The sequence below is a fragment of the Perna viridis genome, chromosome 10 (genome assembly GCF_037379345.1).
Source record: "Perna viridis isolate PV_CMFRI_1.1 ecotype Kerala chromosome 10, ASM3737934v1, whole genome shotgun sequence".
Lineage (NCBI taxonomy): Eukaryota > Metazoa > Mollusca > Bivalvia > Mytilida > Mytilidae > Perna > Perna viridis.
The window spans coordinates 42,337,827-42,362,968 of NC_142454.1; the positions used below are offsets into that span (position 1 = coordinate 42,337,827).

At 33.4% G+C, this 25,142-nt stretch overlaps 1 long non-coding RNA gene across 8 annotated transcripts; it reads right to left on the minus strand.

Moving 5' to 3' along the window:
* Positions 1 to 1,124: 1,124 nt before the first annotated feature.
* Positions 1,125 to 25,142, minus strand: LOC148605975 (uncharacterized). Of its 8 annotated transcripts, none has more exons than XR_015915930.1 (19): positions 25,024 to 25,139; positions 23,811 to 23,930; positions 22,584 to 22,893; positions 22,352 to 22,419; positions 21,703 to 21,753; positions 19,716 to 19,775; positions 17,371 to 17,654; positions 16,956 to 17,041; positions 16,593 to 16,693; positions 15,693 to 15,796; positions 13,200 to 13,579; positions 10,634 to 11,224; positions 10,031 to 10,118; positions 6,324 to 6,609; positions 5,880 to 5,965; positions 5,330 to 5,430; positions 4,329 to 4,427; positions 3,421 to 3,799; positions 1,125 to 2,810 (listed from the first exon to the last, which is right to left on the minus strand). It is a non-coding gene; the product is annotated as an uncharacterized LOC148605975 (long non-coding RNA). The 8 variants fall into 8 exon arrangements; XR_015915924.1 differs by having other exon boundaries at positions 3,421 to 3,814; XR_015915931.1 differs by having other exon boundaries at positions 3,421 to 3,814; positions 5,880 to 5,985.

Sequence of the window (25,142 nt, forward strand, 5' to 3'; positions counted from 1 at the left end):
TACAAACAGGGATTATCCACGACCAAGAGTACACTTATGGCACATGTGTTTTCAATTTTCTCCTTTTTTCTGGAAGACAATCGGCAGAATTTTTACGTAATTTTTTTCTTCAAAATTTATGAGTATGGGGCCTGAAAGAGGGTCAGTAGGCCTAGGGCGATCGGAAACATTTTTTAGATCTAAACGGATGGTCTGTTTATTACTCCAGTAGTGCTAGATATTGCCTGGCAAGCTTTTTTCTGACTTGATAAATGATATTGGCAGTGCCTCTTGAAATATTTTATACAGCTGCAAAACAAGTATACAGTTTTCGTCCAAGGAAACATTTTTCAGACTACTAATGTATGTGACTATTTAGAATTAGATAAAATTGTTTGAAACAAGATTTAGTTGAAAGTTTGATTTTGAAGTGTTAAATTTGAGTCAGTACCGATGGATTTAGCCTTGAAGTCCTTTATTTACCAGTATTGTAGTTTTGTTTCATAAGAATTTCTAATATATATATGTGCGTGTGTGTTTAACATAATAGAGTTACCGAAATAGTGCTGACAGGGTCGTCCGTATTCATTTGATTTTCGTGCGATGACTTTATGGTTATGGTTGTCTAATTGTTACGAAATTTTGATATGATTTTACTAAATTTTTATTAATGATTGCTTCTATTTAATTTTTTAGTTTATGGCCCCTACCATTTTTAAAATAGGGCCATCCATGTAACTGACACACCACACTGTCGGTTTCCGTTAATAAAAAAAAACAAAAAAAAACAAAAAAAAAACTGAGAGCCCAGAATTTTACCAAGCTAACCTATAGCTACATAAAGTGAATGTCCAATCATTAACATGACATAGCAAGTTAATTCTGCACATCCATGCAAGTACACCTTCAAGGAAGAATATGTATATGACATGTCATATTGTGTAATGCTATTTTTCTTTAAAAATTTAAATTAGACTGGTCAAATCAGTCCAGCAATGAAATTTTAAAAAAGAAACATGCAAAAAAGTTTGAATAGAAGCAATGTGAAGTCTAAACTAGTGGATACCCGACATAAATTCAACATAGCAGATTTGTTCCGTTTCAGTTCATCTTAATTGGCTATAAACAGACTAAAAAGGTAACAGTTTCAGTCAATGATATTTTATTTGTTGTCATTAAACAAACTAACATTCCATATACATTTTTAATTGTTATTTGATAAATTCATCACAAAATGAAGGGAAAAAAGAAACAATGCTTTTTTTTTTTTTTAGATTACTACAATATGTATGAACCAAGTTCAACATATGCTAAAATAGTAAAATTGATAAAATATGCTGAAAAAAATAGCTTCATTACACTTAGATCGGCTACCTTGCAAGGTTAATGAGTCCCATTTACCTGAGGCTGACTGGTTAAGGCAGCAGTAGTTTGCCTTCGCCCAATCTCCGTCTGTCAAAACAGTTCCCCCATGACAAGGTGGCTATGAAATTTGATAATTCTAGAAGAATGAAAGTTTTAAGTTAAAGGAGCAAAAAAATAATTATATCTTCTCTGCGTTATTTTTTCCCTTTTTTGTGTTTCTTTTTTTTTGGTTAAAGTTTTCACATGAATAAAATTCATGAATGAAAATACACTCTTTCATTGGCGATGAATGCCACCCAGGAAAAACCAACGCTAAAAAACAATTAGATTTTTCAAAAGAGCGATGGAAACCTGTGACTCGAGGTAATGCCGACACCGCCTCCAGAGTAGGCGTTCAAGTCCTACGCCTTGGAAAAAAAAACAACAGAAATATAACAATAACTTCAACAACAATAATTATAACTTCACACACATTTACAAATCTTGTTCCATTTCACCTTCTGCTCAATTTTAACAAAAAAAACCTGTCCAAAATTTAATTTGCAGTCACATCCATAACTATTTCAACGTAGTATTATCCCACACTGTAATTATATACTTACATGGAACCAATTTCAGCCCAAGAAAATAATTCCCACGATCAATATAAGATTTTCATAACTAGACACTTTTTATCAATTTGAATGTTCCCACAAATTTTACTTGCTTGAACTCCCTGTTTATTAATCATAAAACATTAATGATATAATGGAGATTTAAATATCTTTCAAGGCTGAAAGGAGTCCTTCAAATCTTCAGCTCATTTGAAGACTATTGAAGCTCATTATTGAGCTTGAGCTAAACAATTGCCAGAAATTATTTAGACAAGATCATATTGAGCTGAATAATTGCCAGAAACATATTTAGACTAGGTCTTGCTGAGTTGAATAATTGCCAGAAACATATTTTGACTAGATCTTATTGAGCTGAATAAGTGCCAGAAACATAGACTAGGTCTTGCTGAGCTTAATGATTGCTAGAAACATATTTACAGGTTACAAAGATGTATTCAATGATATAAAAGAATCATATTTTTGTGTAGTGTTCTGAAACAGTAGGAAATTTCCTGGCATGAACCAGAAACATAAGGTATTTTGATACTAAAGGATCAATAACCAAAAAATAATGTAAAAAATATCTTTTTTCCTTCTTTTCTCTTCTGTTTCTATTGCTTTGCTTTTCTGAACTTTTGAATTCATTTGTCTTTTATCTTATTTTTTTGTTGCTTTTTTGTACATTGATCATCATCATTTAACAATGTCAATTTCAATGTCTTAATTCTGATCACAAATTAACTCGTTCTTTGACCGCCAAGTTCATGCTCCAGTCGCCACTTGTTGACCTGCAGCTTCTGTCTATTGCTTTTGACCTGCAATTTATTTCATTTCACCGCTTTTTGACCCACAGTGTGTTTTTCCTGTAATTGACTGAAAAAAAAAAAAAAAATAAAAATAAAACAGACAAGGAAGAATATGAATATTTACTGTTATAATCAACATATAATAAAATAGTGAAAGCATCAAAAAACGGCAATAACTCCCACCATAGCTTAATAGATTTACATGAAAAATTAACCACAAAATTTTGATAAACCATATAGTTTTGGAGATATATATTGGCCAATCAAAAACTAATACAGCCTCTGGCAGCCATCTTGTTAAATCAAGTTTAACAAAAATCATCTAAGTTGTCCCTTTTATTATTTCTGCCAAGTATGGTCTCCATTGGCTAAAAGAACGCAAAGATATATCATTTTTCAAGTTTAGCACATGTGATTTCTGAGGAGTTGATCTTTGAAAATTGGCCGATCAGAAGCTTATATAGCCTCTGGGGACCATCTTGTCTAATCAAGACGAACCAAAAGTGGATCCTGCATATATCCTATTTGCCAAGTTAGGTTAAAATTGGTCAAGGGGTTTTCATGTAATTTAGCAAAATGTGAAAAGTTGACAACAGATGCAATAATGAAATAATCCTTTGAGCTACATGAGCTTAAAAGCATGTATGACCTCTTTCATTGTACATTAGTATACATACCATCTGAAGATGTGACTATGTATACTGGAGCTATCTTTTGTGATCTTTCCCCAAGGACAGACATCCACTGATTACCCCCGCCAAATATAGATATGCCAAAGTCCTCACAAGAAATCTCCCCAGATTTCTTGCAAGAAGTCTCCCTCTCATTCAGGGTTAAGTGCATGTGAATTAGTATGGGGTTAAATGTGAGTTACATTAGTTTTATGAGTATTTTTTAGTACTTGTTAGGGTTGTTAGGGTTGAATGATATTATGGAAGACAAATTTGAATGGATTTTGAATATTTACTTCCCTCCCAAAAAATCCCCAAAAAGAAAAAAATTAGATCAAGAACCAGTTTCCGAATGTCCTGGGCTTCAGCTGGAAGTTTTGCTGTTCTGAGTAAAGCTGTTCTGAAATCACAAAAAGTTTTATCATAGAGAAAAGCATATTAGAAAAGGTACATCTGCTATAAGTATTCAGTTGCTTTGAAATTTATGTATATAATAACTAGAGATGTCAAGGAATACTTGAGTATTCAAGTATTGCTCGATAGGTCCGAGAATCAAGCAGCAATTTAGCTACCAGGGTACTCTTCTAAAAAATCGCTCGTTCGTGTTTTTCCCCATCCTTGCTACAGCTATAAGTATTCAAAAGTTTTGAAATTTAATTCCTATCTAAAGTCAAGTTTGTTCCACTGATTAAAATTTCTCAAATATGTGATCTGCCATTTTACCTCAATCAATCAACGTGATTTCAGAGGAAATGTATTCAAAAGGTTGTAAAATGTAGAGAGACTCAGATGGAAAGATTCAAACAATGGAGCAATAAAGGTGGTGCATTTGTTTTTGGCAGATGCACTAGATTCTTGGACAGGGTTAATGGTGATATATGATTACCTTCAAACTTATTAAATTTATTACTTACCTAACCAATATGGAAGGACTACATCACCTCTGTAATTCCTGCTGGGTACCTATAGCAGTGAGGCTACTGCCTGTTTGTGTATACAAGCCCTTCACAAAACTGAAAGAGCACAAAACAAAAAGCTAATTTTTCATTGCCCTTGAATAATTTGCATTTGACAAAGAGTATTTTTAACTAGAAATATGTGAGCAAGCTCACAAAAAGAATAATGTTAGACATTTGTTGGATTATCTCCTTTGGTTTCATCCAACAATAATTATATTCCTTCATGCCTATCTGCATATGAGACCCAGCCTTCATATAAAAATATCCCTTGAGAAGTTCAGAGGGCGTTAGGCCTATGAGGTTTTACCCTTGATTTGGATTATCTCCCTTTGGAGAAATCTGAGAGTTATGACTTTCCTGCACCATGAAGTTTAATAGTCATCATGAACTTGTGAATCAATACAGTGTATCCATCTGCACCATGAAAATCGATTTGTTCAACTTGTCTTAGAAAAGCTGAGGATGCTTTCCCTATCAGTGCATGTGGTCCATGCTCTCAGTTTTTAGTGTTGCTCATTTACTTTTGTTTCTTTAAATCATTTTGGTTATTTCATGTTTGTTGTGGGTGTTTTTTTTTGCCATGCCTGAGTTTTGCCCCTGTCCTTTCAATTTCCGCTCGAATCTAGGTCCTTGGATTACCCTTCATGCTTATCTACATGTGATACCCAACCTTCCTCCCTTGATTGGTTTAGTTGTGCTTACAAGAAATGTGGACAGATGGACGGATGGACAGACAGAGCGATTTGTATACACCCCCTTTAAACTTTTGTTTGTGGGTGTATAAAAAATTTTCAGTGTCTTTCAATTTAAAATAGCAGAAAAATATACCTAGGTGATACGTCTTTGAGCCAATCCATATTCTGCAAATAAATGCCCCATAAAAATCAAATGCTGTGGAACATTGTTCAATTTTATTTTTATCAAGGCAGAATTCATTTTTAAAACAACAACTGTACCTTCCACAAACTGGGAAATACTTCCAAATACATGTTCCAAAATGATACATGTATGTACTGTTCAGTGTTGACCTTTACATAAACAGCCTTTAGTTCTTTACCTGTAAAAATTACACAATCAAATAATTCAAGCGGACAAAATTACACCTCATTAAATAATACATTCTGGAAAATTCATGATCTCTATCAAATCTTAATGTTTAAAACTGTCATCTGGTAAATGGGCAGATCTTTGGGTATTTTCAGGCTGTTATTTGCCCATTCGTTGTACAAAATAAACAAAATTCTAAGAGCAATGGCACTGTACATCGTAAAAACTGTGACCGAAAAAAAAAAGGGTTCAAAACACACAGTAACATAGACAAGGGTAAAACAGTATACCTCACTCTCCTTTTGAGCAGGGGTATAAGGGGGTAGTAACACCTCTGGAACCCCCATTGGAACCGCCACTATGGTATTGTTAATATAAAAATATCTACAGGTCTTGGATATTAAAAAAAAACTATCATTATAAACACTATCAATAAAAGAACAGAGTAAAAGTAGAAACCTTCTACTAGGTTGAACTCTTCTTCATACAATACATTCTGTTTACTGTTTCTTGACCTTCAGTAAACATCCATTGGTTCTGGTGACCTGTAAAACATACACAATATCTAAATAACGTACACCATTTTGGTTATATATAATAAACCTAGGATGACAAATATAACAGATTGTTACATTACAATTGCATTTGGTAGCAATGTACTGGATTTAATTCTGCAACCAGAATTTAATTCTTTGTATCAATTTCTGTCTAAACTTCTTCTATGGCTTTCTAAATAAAGATCATAGATTTTTTTAAACCATTAGTTCTTGTCCAACCTCCTAATGTTAAATCTGACTTGGAAGGATTCATGAAAATAAAATGCTTTCTACTGGATACTTATTGTGAACAGACTGGTAGACACCAATTTCCTTGTTAGGCTTGTATAAATGAAAGATTACTTACGTCTTGACCAATGTAAAGTATCTGTAATCGTGTTGCTCCTGCTTTGTGATATATTGACCAGTATCCTCGGGAGGCCTTGTTGAGAGGTTATATCACATTGAGCAGGGTACCTTTGGTATGTAGTTAAGCTTTACTACATACAGAAGGGCAGTATCACTGAAATCTGTGGACCATAATTTCAGTGAAGATAGCCAATCATTTGAGGTATTTGTGTCAGCAGAAATCCTTCCTTGCTTTACTCAGGCAACACGATTTTCCCCCTCAAGCACAACATGGAAGATATAGCCTGCAGCAAATTAAAGTAAAGTGTTAATGCATTTTTTTTGTTTTTGATTGCATCATTGAATGACAACTAAAAAGTGATAAAGAACATTTATTTGAATACATATCTGTTATTTTATATTTATTTTTTCAATATGAACTTTAATCTTAATGATTGTTTTCTCATTATCAATTATTAAAACAAAAACTTGTGTTGTGGAAAAAAATAAATATAAGCACAATATCACATACAATATGTACTCACATTTTACAAAACACTTCCAAGACTAATGTTAACTGACCCAACATGGTGACATGCTGTGTATCTTCTTCATTTGTCTTTTTATCTTTATTTTGTATTTTTTTCGTAGTTTTGTTAGTTTGATCACAAAATAAGTTGGTTTTTTACCTCCAAGTTCGTGCTCCAGTAGCCACTTGTTGACCGGAGGCTTCTTGCCACTGCTTTTGACCTGCAGTTCATTCCATTTCACCACTTTAAACCTACAGTTTTCTTCCTTTTCTTTCTTTTTTAGTGTTCTTTTTGTCCCTTTCTCATCATCAGATTAACTTGTCAATTCTAATGTCACAATTCTGATCATAAATTAACTTGGGTTTCTGACTTCCAAGTCCTGCTGAAATTACCAATTTTTGACCTGCTGCTTATCTCCACTGCCTTTGACCTGCAAATTTTCATTTTTATACTATATATATACTTTCCGATGATTTAACTTTACTTATACTGGAGCTATCTTATTTTATCTTTTCCCAAGGACAGACATCCACTGATTACCCCTGCAAAAGATGGTTTTAAAGATATATGCAAAAAAACTACTGTACGACCCCTATGTTCTATCATGCTGAATACTATTACCCGATGTCAAAATTTGTCTAAAGCTAACGGTTTTGGAGATATATGCAAAAATCTGCTCTCTGACCCCTATGTTCTATTTTCAGTAACAGCGGCCATGTTTTTTAACCGATCAAAAATCTAAAGTCATTTTGTTAAGGATACCCTAAAAAACAAAAATACCAACTTCAATTGAATTTTGTGTAGTAGTTTTTGAGAAGAAGATTTTTGAAAGTAATAACATCAAAAACAGCAAAAAAACTTCCAAAAAAGACAATAACATGGATCAACAGATTTTCACTAAACTTTGACCACAGATAGATCTCATCATGCTGAATACTTATACCCGATGTCAGAATTTGGCTAAACCTAACGGTTTTGGCGATACGTGCAAAGATCTGCTACCTGACCCCTATGTTCTATTTTTAGTGATGGCAGCCATGTTTTTTAATAGATCAAAAATCCAAAAGGTCATTTTGGGCAGGATACTCTAAGGAACAGTCATTATAAGTTTCATGCAAATCTATTCAGTAGTTTCAGGAGAAACTGTTAATGACGACAGACACAAAGTGATGGCAATAGCTCACATGGCCTATGGCCAGGTGAGCTAAAAAACTCAGGAAACTTTACCTAGGTTTCACATTCCATCCAAACAAATGCAAACCTAGCTGTAAACAGTTAAGTAGATAAACAATTAAGTTAAGTGTAATAATAATAACTCCTGATGTTTAATCTATACATAAGTGGAACAACTCATGCTGAATTACATACATACTGACTTTGAAATTATTTACATGAATTTCTAACTTTAAGCTGACAAAATGTGAAAGGTGGGTATTGGCCTTAATTGACATATTACAATTGAATTATGATTAAATGTGAAATCACTGAGCACATATATTATTAAAACAAGTACTGTACCTTCCATAAACTGGGAAATACTTAAAATACATGTTCCAAAATGATACATGTATGTACTGTTTAGTGTTGACCTTCTCATAAACAGCCTTTGTTCTTAACATGTAAAAAAGTACATACAATTGTCCTTACACAAACATTTTTTTTTCAAAACAAGAGGCTCCCAGGAGCTTGAATGGCTCACCTGTTTTTTTTGTCTTTCAAGGGCAATAAAGTTAACAAAGAGTTGTCCAACAATTTTGATTCAAGAAGACTTAGGTAGGACTATCATAAGATCATTTCAGCGATAGAAAGTTTCTATCTATTATAGTTTTCAAGATACTGGCTGAAAACTGTAAAAAAAAACTGTCATCTTTTATCTTTCAAGGGCAATAACTCTTACAAGGAGTTATCTGACAACTTTGATCCCTGAGGACTTTTGAAGGCCTTATAATAAGGGTCATTTAACTATAGAAATAATTTTGCTAAACCTAACATGCAAAAAACTACTGTCTGACCCCTTTGTTCTATTTTTAGTAACAGCAGCCATGTTTTTCAAAATATCAAAAATCCCCACATCAGTTCTATGCAGGAAACCCAAAGGAACATTCATACGAACTTCAATAGTGACAGAGGAGAAGATTTTTGAAAGAGATTACATTAAAAACAACAACAACAACAACAAAAAAAACATCAAAAAAGGGCAATAGCATGGCTTCAGAGATTACAATGAAGAAGTGACCACAGATAGATCTCATCATGCTGAACACAGTCAGAATTTGGCTAGACCTAACGGTTTTGGAGATACATGCGAAAAACTATTTTCTGACCCCTATGTTCTATTTTTTAGTACTGACGGCCATGTTTTTTAGACAAATCAAACATCCCAACACTCAGTTCTATGCAGGATACCCGAAGGAACTGTCATACCAACTTTGGTTCCAATTGGTCTAATAGTGTCAGAGAAGAAGATTTTTTAAATAAATAACATATAAAATAGCAAAAATTTTTTATAAAGGACAATAACTCCAACATGGGTTAATGGATTAGAATGAAAATTTGACTACGGACAGATCTCATCATGCTGAACAGTTTTACCCTGCCAGAATTTAGCTAAACCTAACAGTTTTGGAGATATATGTATATGCAAAAAACTACTGTCTGACTGTTCTATTTTTAGTAATGGTGACCATGTTTTACAACATATCAAAAATCCCCACAACAGTTCTATGCAAGATATCCCAAGGAACATTCATAACAAGGTCCATTCCAACTGGTCAAGTAGTGTAAGAGGAGAAGACTTTTTTTGAAAAAATGTTAACGGCGACGATGACAGAAGACGACGACAACGGATGCCAAGTGATGGCAATAGCTCACATGGCCTTCAGCAAGGTGAGCTAAAAAAGCAAATAAATCAAGCCAACAAATTACACCTTATAAAATAATACATTCAATGCTAGAACATTCTACGGGTTTATTTATGTTTAGGACTTACCTCAAATAAATATGACGTACATGGGCAGGTCTTGGAGGGGTCCCATTTTCCCATTTATGCTCAAATTTTGCACAATTGCACAAAATATTTGAAAGAAGGGGGTCCACCATTGCAGTATTATTGATATAAATATCTACACTTCCTTGATTTAAAAAACTTTTATCATTATAAACACTATCAAAAAAGGAAAATAGGTAAAGTAGAAACCTTCTGCTAGGTTGAACTGTTCTCCATACAATAAATTCTGTTTACTGTTTCTTGACCTTCAGTAAACGTCCACTGGTTCTGGTGACCTCTGAAATATACACAATACCTAAATAAAGTATATTTTTTTGGTTGTATAAATTACAATTATGATCATAAGCAAAACAGATTGTTACATTACAGTTGCATTTGGCAGCCAAACTGCTGTCTATGGCTTTCTAAACCATGATCATGGTTTTTTTAACCATTAGTTCTTGTCCAACCTCCTTATTTTAAGATAGCCAATCATTTGAGACATTATTTCTGCAGAAATCCTTCCTTGCTTTACTCAGGCAACACAATTTCCCCCCTCAAGCACAACAAGGAAGATATAGCCTGCAGCAAATTAAAGTGAAGTGGAAGTGCACTTTTGTTTGTTTGCTTCACTGAATGACAACTCAGAAGTGCTATAGAAAATTTATCTTTTAATACAAACTTTAATCTTAATTACCGTCTTCCTTTGACAATTATTAAAACAAAAACTTGCTTTATGAGGAGAAAAAATCAAAATAAGATTTGACAACATAACCAAATGTGAGTACAATATAACATACAATATGTACTCACATTTTACAGAACACTTCTAAGACTAATGTTAACTGATCCAACGTGGTGACATGCTATGAATCTTCCTCATCTGTCTTTTTATCGGTATTTGCTATTTTTCTTTTTGTACACTTATCATCATCATCAGTTAACAATTTTTATTCTATCGTCTTAGTTCTGATCACAAATTAACTTGGTTTTTGACCTCCAAGTTCATGCTCCAGTAGCCACTATTTGACCGGAGGCTTCTTGCCACTGCTTTTTGGTTTATTTCATTTCAACCATTTTTGACCTACAGATTTCTTCCTTTTTTCCTCTTTTTTGGGGTTCTTTTGTCCCTTTCTCATCATCAGATTAACTTGTCAATTCTAATGTCACAATTCTGATCATAAAATAACTTGGTTTCTGGCTCCCAAGTCCTGCTCAAGTGACCACTTTTTGACATACAGTTTATTTCATTCCACCATTTTTTACCTACGGCTTCTTTCCACTGCTTTTGACCAGCAGCTTACTTCATTTTAACATTTTTTCACCAAGGCTTATCTCTACTGCTTTTAACCTGCAGTTTAATTTCACCTCCTCTTGACCAATGGTGGCTTTTCTTTTAATTGACTGAAAACAATAAAATAGGCAAGAATAAATGGGAATACATCCTGTTGCATGCAGTAAATAATTAACCAGAATTAACTGCGTTTCATATTAAGTGAAACAAGCATTCTGACAGTATTGCTGATGCAACACAGTGTCCCCTTTCGGCCTTTGAACTCATTGCCTTTGTGAGATTTTGTTTATATACATGTATGTGAACTAAAATGGATGGTGTTATTTTTTAACAATCAAGAGAAAATAACTCTTGAACAGCAAAAGCAAATTCCATCAAAATCAAATCTGAGCTTCATTTCACAGTAATAACATTTTTGCATTACAGAAAGCTGCATAAAGACATTCTCTTTCTATCACCTGGAAAGTTGAAAAAAACTTCGTTATTATGAATTAAAGGGCTAATAACTCTAGAATGACAGCAGCAATTTGCATCAAAATGATGAAACATAAAATGTTATGTAATTTTCTATGTCAAAGGGCCACAAGTTCCATATAAAACCATTTTACGCAATGATATTTAAATTTAATTTGTAACTTGTCAAGATAAGACTAGCCAACAAATATGAAATCAATTGGATGAGGCATTACAAAAAAAACCAAGTGTGAGTGATGGACTGACAGACTGACGGACAGACGGAGTTCCCTTAGGCATTTGCCGAAACGGGACAAAAAAACATTTCTCTTTCATCAGTTAGCGAAAGAGTAATCAAGGGAACCAAGGTTATAGCGGTAATCAAAAGAATGTAATCCAGGGACAAAGACCAGACATGGAAAACAGACATACACAACAAAGAACACAAAGTAACTAAATTCATACATACAAAGTAACAAAAGCAAATGAGCAAATCGTAATCCACTTAAAACTGGGAGCATGGACCAGGTGCACCGGTAGGGTAAGCGTCCTCTGCTTTTCTAGAAACATCCCCATAGGATCCACCTAATTTTTTGATTACTACAGGTCCGGGTGTTAAAAGAATAGGCCTCCAGCAGCGCTAAGCTTGTCGTAAAAGGCAACTAAATAGTGCTCAGAACCCTAGCCAGGGGCTAGGGCGCTCTGCCCACAGAGTAACTGGGATGTGTGCCCCAGGTGGTGGAATGGGGTACCCCTGGCGTGTTACATGCTGGGGTTGTCAGGCTATAATACGGAAAACCTGACCGCAAACCATAGTGGTGCACCGTGTTGGGAAAGTGCCACGTTACTTACATGTTACAGAACCCTACTGTGATATTCTGTGGTAAGTACCATAGGGCTCTGCCACAGGAGGCTAAATTGCCCGACCCTACCCACCTCTCCCTATTTCCAGTGGCAATCAAAATTTGTCGACCCCATTGTCCTTGTGTCCCATCCCTTTTTCATTTCATCATCATTTCATGTTCATTTTATCATCCATTTCATGTTCATCGTCTGAATATAGCTGAAATAATGCTGCTCGGACATTAAACCCCAACAAACAAACAAACAAACTGATTACTACAACAAAAAGTGGGAGGTAAAAGCAATAATGTAAAGCCAATTAAGATTTATTTTTAGAATAAAAACATAGATAGATCTGATCATGTTGAAACTTTCACCAAGGCTGGATTTTCAAAAAACCTTACAGTTTTAAACATATGTGTGAAAAATGTCTGCCATTTTAAGAAATGATGGCCATATTTTTTGTGGGATCATACATCTCCACATAGTTCTATGCAGAATTCCTTCAGGAACATCCATACCAAGTTTGGTTCTAATTGGTAAAGTTGTGTCAGGAGATTATTTCAATTTAATAACATCAAAATAGCGAAAAAAAACGTTAAAAAAGGCTCCAACATGGCTTAATAGATTTACATAAAAATTTTACAATCTCATCATAGTAAAAGTGTTAAGCCTGATGAGATCTATGTCAAAATTTTGATAAACCTAATGATTTTGGAGATATAATCCTTTGGGCTAAGTGAGCTAAAAGCGTATCTGATCTGTTTCTTTATAAAATAATATACATACCTTCTGATGATTTGATTTTACACAAACTGGAGCTATCTTTTGTGATCTTTCCCCAAGGACAGACATCCACTGATTACCCCCGCCAAAGATAGATATGCCAAAGGCCTCACAAGAAATCCCCCCAGATTTCTTGCAAGAAGTCTCCCTCTCATTCAGGAGTTAGTAAGGGGTTAAATGTGAGTAACATTAGTTTTATGAGTATTTTTAGTACTTGTTAGGTTGTTAGGATTGAATGATATTATGGAAGACAAATTTGAATGGATTTTGAATATTTACTTCCCTCCCAAAAAATCCCCAAAAAGAAAAAAATTAGATCAAGAACCAGTTTCCGAATGTCCTGGGCTTCAGCTGGAAGTTTTGCTGTTCTGAGTAAAGCTGTTCTGAAATTACAAAAAGTTTATCATTGAGATAAGCCAATAAGAACAGATATATGAAGTTTCTTATGTATACAATGTATGTAATGTCAGGAGTCAATCTTAGAAATTTTCAAAAGATCACTTGTATTTGCTTAGTATTGCAAGACATAGCAACATGTCCCTAGTGTTGATGTCATCCAAATTCCATAACTCTTGCAAAATTTGTTAAAATTCTATTGAGTCCAAATATGTCTCAGTGGATTAAATAATGTTACACTGAATTTTCATCAACATCATTCAACTGAGGAGACCATGCTTACTATATAAACCAAATATCATTGAAATCAAAGATATTATAAAAATTAGCCGGGAAGTGGCAGACTTTCAAGACTATTATCTGAATATAATAGCATTAAAACCTATGATTTTTCAACACTGTATACTTCTATTCCCCATACTCAGTGAAAATCCTGACATTATACATCGTTGTTTTTCCAAAAACGATGGTACACCTAGATACAAATATATAGTTCTTGGTAGAGATTTCTCGTACTTTGTAATAATTCCGAATCATCTTCCAAATAAAATACTGGAATTTTTAATCAACAACATATTTGTTTCATTAAATTTTGTCGTATTGTTTCAGGAGAAGATTTTTAAAGTTGTACTCATGAAATACGACAAAAAATCTGTTTCACGGGCCATTACTCCTACATCATGCAACAAATCATTTTGAAAATTTTGGCATAGGTCCGTCTGATGGGGAATAATATGTAGCTCATCAAAATTTTGTACAATTCATTATTTTTTTTAATTATTTGCAGAAAATTTTTTTGATCCCTATGTTCTATTTTTAGTAACGAGGGCATGCTTTTCCCTGTGTCGAAACAGAATACCCTAAGAAACATTCAAATAAAGTTTCATCTGATTCTGAATAGTAGTTTCAAATAACAAGAGGATTCCAGGAGCCTTTATTGCTCACCTGGTTGAATTTTGTCTTTCAAGGGCAGTAAATTTAAGAAGAATTTCTATCATAGTTTTCAAGATGATAGCTGAAAACTGTAAAAAAAAAACCCTGCCATTTTTCCCTTTTCAAGGGCAATAACTCTTAACAAGGAATCATCAGACAAATTTTATCCTTGAAGACTTTTTTAATCCTAATAATATGAATCATTTCAGATATTAGAAGAATTTGGCTAAACCTAACGGTTTTGGAGATATATCCAAAAAACTATTGTCTGACCCGTTCTATTTTTTGCAACAGCAGCCATGTTTTTCAACAGATTAAAAATTCCCACATCAGTTCTATACCCTAGGGAACATTCAACCAAGTTTGGTTCCAATTGGTCACGTAGTCAGGAGAAGATTTTTGAAAGAAATAACAAAAAAAATAGCAAAAAATGTTTATAAAGGGCAATAACTACAACATGGCTTATTGGATTAAAGTGAAAATTTGACCACAGATAGATCTAATAATGCTGAACACTTTAACCCAGTCAAAATTTAGCTAAACCTAACAATTTTGAAGATATATGCGAAAAAACTACTGTCTGACTTTTCTATTTTTAGTAATGGCGGCCATGTTTTTCAACAAATCAAAAATCCCCACATCAGTTCTATGCAGGATACCCCAAGGAACATTCATACCAAGTTTGGTTCAAATTGGTCAAGTAGTGTCAGAGGATAAAAGTTTTGAAAAATTGTTAATAACGACGGAAACGGACGCCAAGTGATGGCAATAGCTCACTTGGTCTTCGGCCAGGTGAGCTAAAAATGTAGAAAAAAGGGCAATAACTCACACATCAGTAGACATATTTTCATGAGAATAACCACTCAGATAGCTCTCATCATGCTGAATACTTTTATCCTGTCAGAATTTGGCTTAACATAACGGTTTTGAAGATATATGCGAAAAACTGCTGTCTGACCCCTATTTTCTATTTTATTTATGGCAGCCATGTTTTTCACCAGAGTCTAAATCAAAGCAAATACCCTACGGAACAATCGTTTTAAGTGGCATCCAAATCCATTCAGTTGTTTCAGAGGATAAGACGTTTGAGAAATTGTTAACGATGACAATGACGGTTGACGCCAAGTGAAGGCAATAGATCACATGGCCTACTAATTTATTACTTACCTGACCAATAAGGAAGGACTGCATCACCTCTGTAATCACTGCTGGGTACCTATAGCAGTCAGGCTACTGCCTGTATATATACTGTATACAAGCCCTTCACAAAACTGTAAGATGCAAAAAAACAAAAAGCTTTAATATTTCAGTGTCCTTGAATAAAAAAAAACTCAGGAAACTTAAAGCAGACTAAATGTGAAAGGTGGGTAGTGGCCTTAATTGACATATTACAATTGAATTAAGATTAAATGTGAAATTACTGAGCACATACTGTATTTTCCTGACTACAAGTCGATATTTTTTTTTGCAGCAAAGGGTCAGCCATGACTTATCGTCCACTTATAAGGATTTTTCAAGAAAAAATGTTCATTTACAATGCATTTCATTAGATTTGTTCAGTTCACTTTTGATTGCTTCAATTCAAAATTTTGAGTAAACTGCAATCAACGAAAGCTGTCACTCAAACTGTCAAACCGGCAATCGAACTTTAAGATTATTGATCAGTGCTGCTTTCCATTTTGAATGAATACCATGATAAATAATAAAAACTTTGAAACCGTTAAAATATATAAATTGTAAACAAACACGAGATGATACGTTTTTTAACTAGAAAGACATTATCGAGTGTTCCGGAGTTATCCGTCCTTTGATATGCAAATTTATACCCATTTACGGTATGTCGTAACACATAAGTAACATCGCTAGAATATATGCTGTTAAAAACAAACCGCTCAACTCGGATCACAGCTAACACCTACAATATACATGTATATGTCTGACCTTTGATTTATCTGCCGAATTCGACTTTTTTTCGTTGATTTTGATCAAAATGAGGCAATTCAACTTGTAATCCACATTGACTTATAGTCCGGAAAATACGGTATATTATTAAAACAAGTACTGTACCTTCCATAAACTGGGAAATACTTCCAAATACATTTTCCAAAATGATACATGTATGTACTGTTTAGTGTTGACCTTCACATTAACAGCCTTTAGTTCTAAACCTGTAAAAAAATACATACAATTGTCCTTACACAAACATCATTTTTCATAAAAACAAATAAATCTAGCCAACAATAACATTTTATCAAATAATACATTCATTGCTAGAAAATTCTTATGGGCAGGTCTTGGAGGGGGGCCCATTTGCCATTTATACCCAAATTTTGCAGTATTATAAATATAAAAAAAAATCCACTTCCTTGATTTTAATGAACTTTTATCATTATAAACACCATAAAAAAGGAAAATAGGAAAAGAAGAAACCTTCTACTAGGTTGAACTGTTCTTCAAACAATAACTTCTGTTTACTGTTTCTTGACCTTCAGTAAACATCCATTGGTTCTGGTGACCTGTAAAATATACACAATACCTAAATAAAGTACACACTTTTATATCAATTAAGCTTAGGTAAAACTGATTCTTACATTACAATTACAATTGTTAGCAATGTACTGGACTTAATTCTTTGTATCAATTTCTGTCAAAACTGCTGCCTATGGCTTTCTAAAAAGGGATCATAGTTTTTATTTTAACTATTAGTTCTTGTCCAACTTCCTTATTTTAAATCTGACTAGGAAGGATTCATGAAAATAAAATACTCTCTACTTGATACTTGTTGTGAACAGACTGGGAGACACTAATTTCCTCGTTAGGTTTGTATAAATTTAAGATTACTTACGTCTTGACCAATGTAAAGAATCTGTAATCGTGTTGCTCCTGCTTGGTGATATATTGACCAGTATCCTCTGGGGGCCATGTTGAGAGGTTATTTCACATTGAGCAGGGTACCTTGGTATGTAGTCAAGACTTGCTACATACAAAAAGGCAGTATCACTGAAATCTGTGGGCCATAAATTCAGTGAAGATAGCCAATCATTTGAGGCATTGTTTCCACAGAAATCCTTCCTTGCTTTACTCTGGCAACACGATTTTCCCCCTCAAGCACAACATGAAAGATATAGCCTGCAGCAAAGGTAAGTGAAGTGTAAGTGCATATTTTTGTATTAATTACTTTCATTGAATGATCACTCAGAAGTGATATAGAATGCTTATTGATTTTTAATTTGAATACATGTCTGTCAAGCTAAATTAATTAAGCTAGATTAAGCTTTAATCTTAAAAAAAAAATTAAAAAGCAGAGGACGCTTACCCTACCGGTGCACCTGGTCCATGCTCCCAGTTTTTAGTGGAGTCCAAGTTGCTCATTTGCTTTTGTTGCTTTGTATGTATGGTTTTGGTTACTTTATGTTCTTTGTTGTGTATGTCTGTTTTCCATGTCTGGTCTTTGTCCCTGGATTACATTCTTTCGATTACCACTATAATATTGGTTCCCTTGATTACTCTTATATCTAATAATTATTTTATCATTGGCGGCATAACCGTAAGATTAAGAACAATATCACATACAATAAATACTCACATTAAACCGTATTTTGGTGTGTATTGTGCGCACTTTTTTTTACCAGGAAACTAACTTCAGAACACGGGGTGTGTATAATACACCCATACATCGTTTCAACACATTTTTACAGACCTTAGATCAGTCCAAAATTAACGACCTCAAGGGAGTCAACATTGAATCAGAGACCACTTATGAGCTGCCAAAGCACATTTATGGATTTTTCATGAGTTTTTCGTTGACTTGTTACCTTTGTAAGCATTGATTGTCAATAAAATATTCTTGAACAAAATCTGGTTTTGATTTATTTCCTCCCAAAAGAACATGGCAGATTATGTTTACAACCGCCATACTTTCATTTTTGTGTATCGATTAACTATATAATATGTATATAATTATGTCTTTACGATGTATACGACTATTCCTGACTTGTGGACCGACATTTTGTCAACATTTATCTCCCTTTGGAGCGGGTGTCTATTTGGAACATGCAAGGTTTTCCATCTGATATCAACGATACTTTAGAAAATCTCGAAAGTCAAAAGGGAATTTCTCATTCTACTGACCCTGCCATAAATTTTCTTTACCCGGGATACAAATGAAAATCATCATTATGTAACCTACCAACAAAATGAAACACCCTGTAAATTTTATAAACACTGTTTTGTTTGTCTGCTGGGGATTCCATTTTCATTCGAGTTACCTCTTTTTTCTGCACCCGAATCCGAATATCGATTAGAGACTTCGAAATTATACCTGCTCTTACAGAATAAAATATGCCTGCATCCCCAGCTCCATAATAGGGAATACAACTAGTTAACGATTTGAAATAAGTAATTAAAATACACACAAGTTTAAACAATTTAATTACTAAATAACAAAATCTTGGGCACATTGCTCATAGCGCCCTAAAATATTTCCATTGGACAAAGTAGTCGCTTAAAAAAATATATTGTTATTTACGCATAGTATTGAACTCTACTTCATAGTTATTGGATATTCTACTTTTTGAAAATATTGACTTCCTTTTTTCATTGAACTAATATCAAAATCCTTATCCAGTGTAAATACTATAATTTTTTAACACAAACCCTTTATGTATCCCCGACACACATCAGAGAAAATTCTGCATCTCATTATCACGCTTGGCCGAGCTATCAACACACATGCCCTATTTGATGACTGTCTGCATTGTTCACTCAGACCCCTTAATTGATTGTAGTAAAAACAATCCTTTTTCTAGAATTAGCAATTTTCAGAAATTGATTACTCTCAATAGAAACCTTTCAAAGGTAATCAAAACGCATGTCCAAGACAATTTCAGCTATTGTCTACGTTACATATTTCTTACTCGAACAGTAAATGAATACACATAAACACTGACAAAACAGATAAATACAAAAGTAACAAAAACAATATTCTTTAATGAAATAAATACACAAAACAGACGAAATGGTCCATTCTATTTAAAAATAAAATAAAGCCAGTAATGTTCGTGGTTCTATACATACATCGGTAAAAAAGTTTTTTACATCAACTTTTAAAGGAAACCAACCCTGCGCATTATACACAAATGCGCACTATACACACCAAAATACCGTAAAACACATCTAGACTAATGTTACCTGATCCAATGTTGTGACATGCTGTATATCTTCATCTGTGACTTCATCTGTTTCTTCTGGCTGTATCATAAAACTTTGGTGTTATGCTCAGGGAAACAAAATCATTTTTACAAAGTACAAGTTCGAAGTGTATAATTCTACCTACAAATCATGCAGGGAACCAAGCAAGTAGTCCTGCTGGAGCTTTCAGTCCCTTTATAAGACCAAATAAAGGCGGCTAATGAAAGAAACACTACAAAGTACCAGAAACTTGTAGATAGTTGCATGCAGCATGATGGAGTCCATGGTGACTATTGGTAAAAATAAATAAACTCTGGCTATGGTCTTCCTGCAGACAGGAGAGTTCTGCAAGATGGCTATCCACTTATATTTCAAGGATTTCGAAAACCTTTATAGCCTTGAGCATTTTATAAAAGCGCATTTTGTATGTAAGGTTATTTATTTTTGTTTACGTGGGTATGATTTATCATAAGAGTCTAATTTAATGCAAAGGTGGTCTTTCCCTTTAAGTTTTGAGAACTTTAGGTTTGTGTGAAATGATCCGTAAAAATCAGCTTTAAGGTTTCTGAGAATTCCAACCAAATCGGAGCATTTTAAATTTTTGGCAGAAAAAATCAGTTGCCACGGCAACTGGCAACATATCTTTCCATTTTTTTGCATAAATTGTTCAGCATGCAAAACACTACCTTCGTACCAAATTTCTGGTTCCTAACCAAATATTTTTCCAAAATAATGCAATGTCCTATATTTCATACATGTGAATCTACCATTGGTAGGAAAATCTACCGCACCATAAACTAAGTGCCCATATTGTCAAATTCATGTTTTTCCTAATTATTGCACTTGATCCTAATAATTGTTTTGTAATTCGAGATTATCCCCGTACTAGTGAATTTCTATGATTTGGTTTGTCTAGGTTCACTTACAAATTCACAAATTCAATACACAAGTACATATACTTTTAAAGTTTGTAATAAATCAATAGACCATGACTACAGGGGCATATACATAAAAATGATATGGAATTTTAATTTTTTTTTGTGATGCTAATGCAACTTAACAAAATACCATTGACCTGGCATGAGGAGTTAAATGACCTAATCAAAAAACTTAACATTAAAATTTTAACATGAAATTTCAACGTCAATAAAACATCAAAAAGATATGCAACTGTAATGTAGTGATAATTCAACTGCATACCAAATAGAATTGATCTAGCAAAAGTTATACAGTGATTCATGTTTAACTGACTTAAAATGTATGAGAAATCTTACCATAAAATTTTTACAAAGACTCTGACTGGGGCATAAAAATTGATTACAAGAGACATATTGTGATGTAATGACACTGACACGAAAAAAACCATACTTTAGTCCATAAGTGATACAAAAATTCCTAATTTAGGAAAATCAATAGACAAATAATGGTACCTGTATGTATATATTCTACCTAAAGAATTTTGTGAAATTCTGAATTAATTAATTTGAGATAAATACTGTAATCTGATTGGTTAAAATAATTTTGTTATATCTCAATGGATAAAAAAATATTGACACGCCCCTATTCAGTTAAATTCAGAGCTACTTTTCTCATGTTTAAAGATAAAAATATGTTTTAAAATTAATTTATAAGAATTGGCTATGAAAAAAATGTTGTCTATTTTTTGTACATGGAAAATTTACGTTATTTTTCAATAGACAAATTTTTTTATCATAGGCAATTCTCAAATAGCTCTGAGTTATCCAGCAACATTGTCCATTTCGTATAACCCAACTAAAAATTTCTGACATCAGTCTAGATACTTCATGGAGCGAAATGAAAATAAATAGTATTACCCTGATATAGTTGAAAATAAATTTTCTGACCCTCTTCAGAATCAGATCGTCATCCCAAAGTTTGCACAGATCCATTCTGTCAGGTATGACAAGAAGCATCATTATTGTTTGTTGTGTGATATAAAAATTATTTGTAATTAAGTTTCACTTACTGGCACAAATCCACCTAAGTGCAGTTCCCCCGTCTTCTCAATGTGGTTCAGCTATAAATTAAAAGAAGAAAATGGATACATATATCATAAAAAGCCAGGAAATCTGATGCTACAATATACCAGATAAAAACATTATTTGTACATATACAATATATGTACCTGGCTTAACATGTACTTAATTACAAATCTAATGTCTTATGTTATAAAATCACTTGCACCGAACACCCTGGCTACTCGTCATGAAAGGATAGAATTATCTTCCTTGTATCTTATTACTTTCAGTATCTTCATACATGACCTCTTTTAATCAAAATTAAGATTTAGGAGGGCCTAAACATGCTTTAAAAACCTGCTAATCCCATGTCTTTCTTAGGAAAACATTGTCACAGTTATTACAATCTTGATTCAATCATCCCCATCTGCATACATGTATTTATATTGCCTAGCAGTTTGATATTGATATAATGATAAAAAAAAATATTTCAGAGGTTTATTACCAAAATGAATAGATGGACAAATCTATATGGTAATTTCTTATACCCCTAACTTAGAAGGGTATTAAAAAATAATATATGTAGTTAATAAACTGTTACCGAACATATTCATATATAATAACTGACAAAACAAGCTTAGCAGCATTGTTACTAACCTTGACCTGCTGGTATCCACACCAGTGTTTCCACAGTGTCAGAACCACTGTGTAAGAATTGCATCAACCTATCATAAAAAATAGAACTTCATTACCTTTTAATTGAGAACAGCAGACATGTGATCCTTCAGAAAACAAAAATAATAAAAGTGTGCATGTATACATGTATATTAAACAGCTGATAGAGAATATGAATTGATTTATATTTATGTATCAATAAATATCAACAAACCTTTTTATGAAAGGGTCTACTCTTTCAGCAATTATGATGATTTGCTGTCTTTGGAACCGTGGGATGCAATTCTGTAGCTGTCTTTCCCCAGGAATCAGACTGAATCTTCTCCCGCCAAAGACCTCACAAGAAATCCCCCCAGATTATCTTGCAAGTAGGCTCACCACCCCATTCAAGGTTAGTGGTTTTAGTAGAATTAGTTGAACGAGAATGGACGAGTGTTTTGAAATGAAGAATTCAGTCAGAGGGTCCTGTAACCTATGGGAACTTGGCTTCTGAAGCTTGCTGTTCCGAGTACAGCTGCCATTTTCTGAAATAAATAAATCATCTTGTAATTTTGGAAAACCATTCAATAACATGATTGTTGGAGTTCAAAGCCCGAGCAGCAATATTTCAGCCATATTCAGGTGATCATTCAACAACATGTATTAATTGTAAATGAAATGATGCAAATTCAAATGTTACCTTAAATATATATACATTTTTGAAAAATAAAAATTGAGCACATTTTAAAATAGACTTAGCATTTTATCATTTGTATTGATGCCTCATTTACTCACAAGTTCAGTTTTACTTCGGTACAATCAGGGGTTGAAGTACAACTTAGTATAATTAGGAGTTGAAGTACAACTTTTACACAATCTATCATACACTACATTGTATAATAGTACCTTCGTCATTAAGATCATTGCATTAGGCAAGTTATTCTTTTAATTTTCAAAAATTCTCTGGTACATTTTATATTTTAAGGTAAAAAATTCTAATAGGGAGACAAACAACCTCAACTCAATGAATATCTTACTTAGTATAATCATATGGATATTTTTTTCAATTAAAAGCTTTCTTCTAAAACTACAAGATTTTAAATTATACACATTAGAAGCAGCTTAAAAGTGCTAATTGCTACATTTAGCCTTTTCACAGGCAATAACTCAAATTTGGAGTTGCCACACAAGTTGGACTCAATAATGAATACAAATGTATTTCAAGGGCTTAAGCTGAAAAAGCATTTTCCAGAACCTTGTACGTTTATAGATAAAAGTTGCTTCATCAGCATACTAATGACACAGTTTAAGTACATACCCTGATACATTTGGTGACAATCCTCTGAGTAGTTAGAAATGAAAATAATTTAAAGTAAGGTTAACTACAACAGATGATGACAATACATGTACATTTAGCTCAGGTGGACTGTAAGCTGAAAAAATGCAACAGTGAATACTTTACCTGACTATAAGCTTCTTTGACCATAAGATAATGGCTGACCTACAGGAGGGTAGGCTGACCCTTTCTATTGTACATGATGTGGACTGCAGGGGCTTCCACCTCACACCACTCAGAATGTACCTTTAAAACAAAAAAAACTTTTTCAATTTACGTGTAAAAATCTGTATGATGAATTCAATGCTGTGTGAAGTGAGCTCCACAGACTGAAAACATACGTTTGTGAACATGTACATCTGACAGCACAAATTGTGGAACCAACAAAAATAGAACAAAATACACACATGTAGCCATCCACACATACATGTACTGGTACATGTTTGTTTTTGTAATGCACTATGCCATGACAATTTAATGAAAATGTGTGTCAGCAAATAAAATATTCAATATTAAATACAATAATTTAATGCTTATTTTCTATGACATACCACAAATCTATGGCAAGTTTACAATTATGTGTGCATGTGTGTATGTGGTGGGAGCTATGCTAGAAAAGTCTTGATAATAAACAATTTGTATCATATTATAAATTGGAAAGAAAACTGGAGTGCCCCCTTTTGGGCATTTTCAGATTATAGATCATACAAGGATTTTTATAGTCTACTGTAAAAATCCATGGTACATACATGTACATGTATAAATGTATACATTTACATAAAGTAGGGTCTACTAAAATTTCTTCAAGTACATATGTAGTTAGGAAATTTATATTATTACACACTCCCTGATGAAGTCAAGATTAGAAATTTCATATCACCAAATACCCAGTAAAAATTTGTTTTATTAAGCTATCGAGCCATGAAATAAATATGATCTTACTTTATGCTAGTGACAAAAAAAATAAATTAACCACTTGGAAGGAGTGATTTAAATTTCTGTGAGAGATAGCTCACCAATTAAAATTTTCGAAGTTATCTACATACATGTATTTCATGGGAGAAACCGGCTCTCCTGAAGCAAATTTTTTTTTGTTTTTAATGATTAAAAAATAAATTTTAGTTTCCAAACTTTCAACTTTACATTATACATTAACCTGTATTTTGAGTGCCATAGCCAGGCCAAAGCAATGTGGAAGCCTTTCATAGCACAGAAAAGGGGGAATGACTTCTCGAAATTGAAATTTCAACTTACTAAATAACCAATACTCACAGTGACATCGCCTTAAAACAAATCATTTATAAATATAAACAAACAAGTGACAGATAAAATCACTTACCTTTGAAGCCAAGTGACAGCGCTCTAAATTTCTTTTTTATAAAACATGTTTCCTACTTCTTAGGACACCACTGCCTTGTACAATAGCAGATGGCCAACTGACATAATAGCGGGAAATCT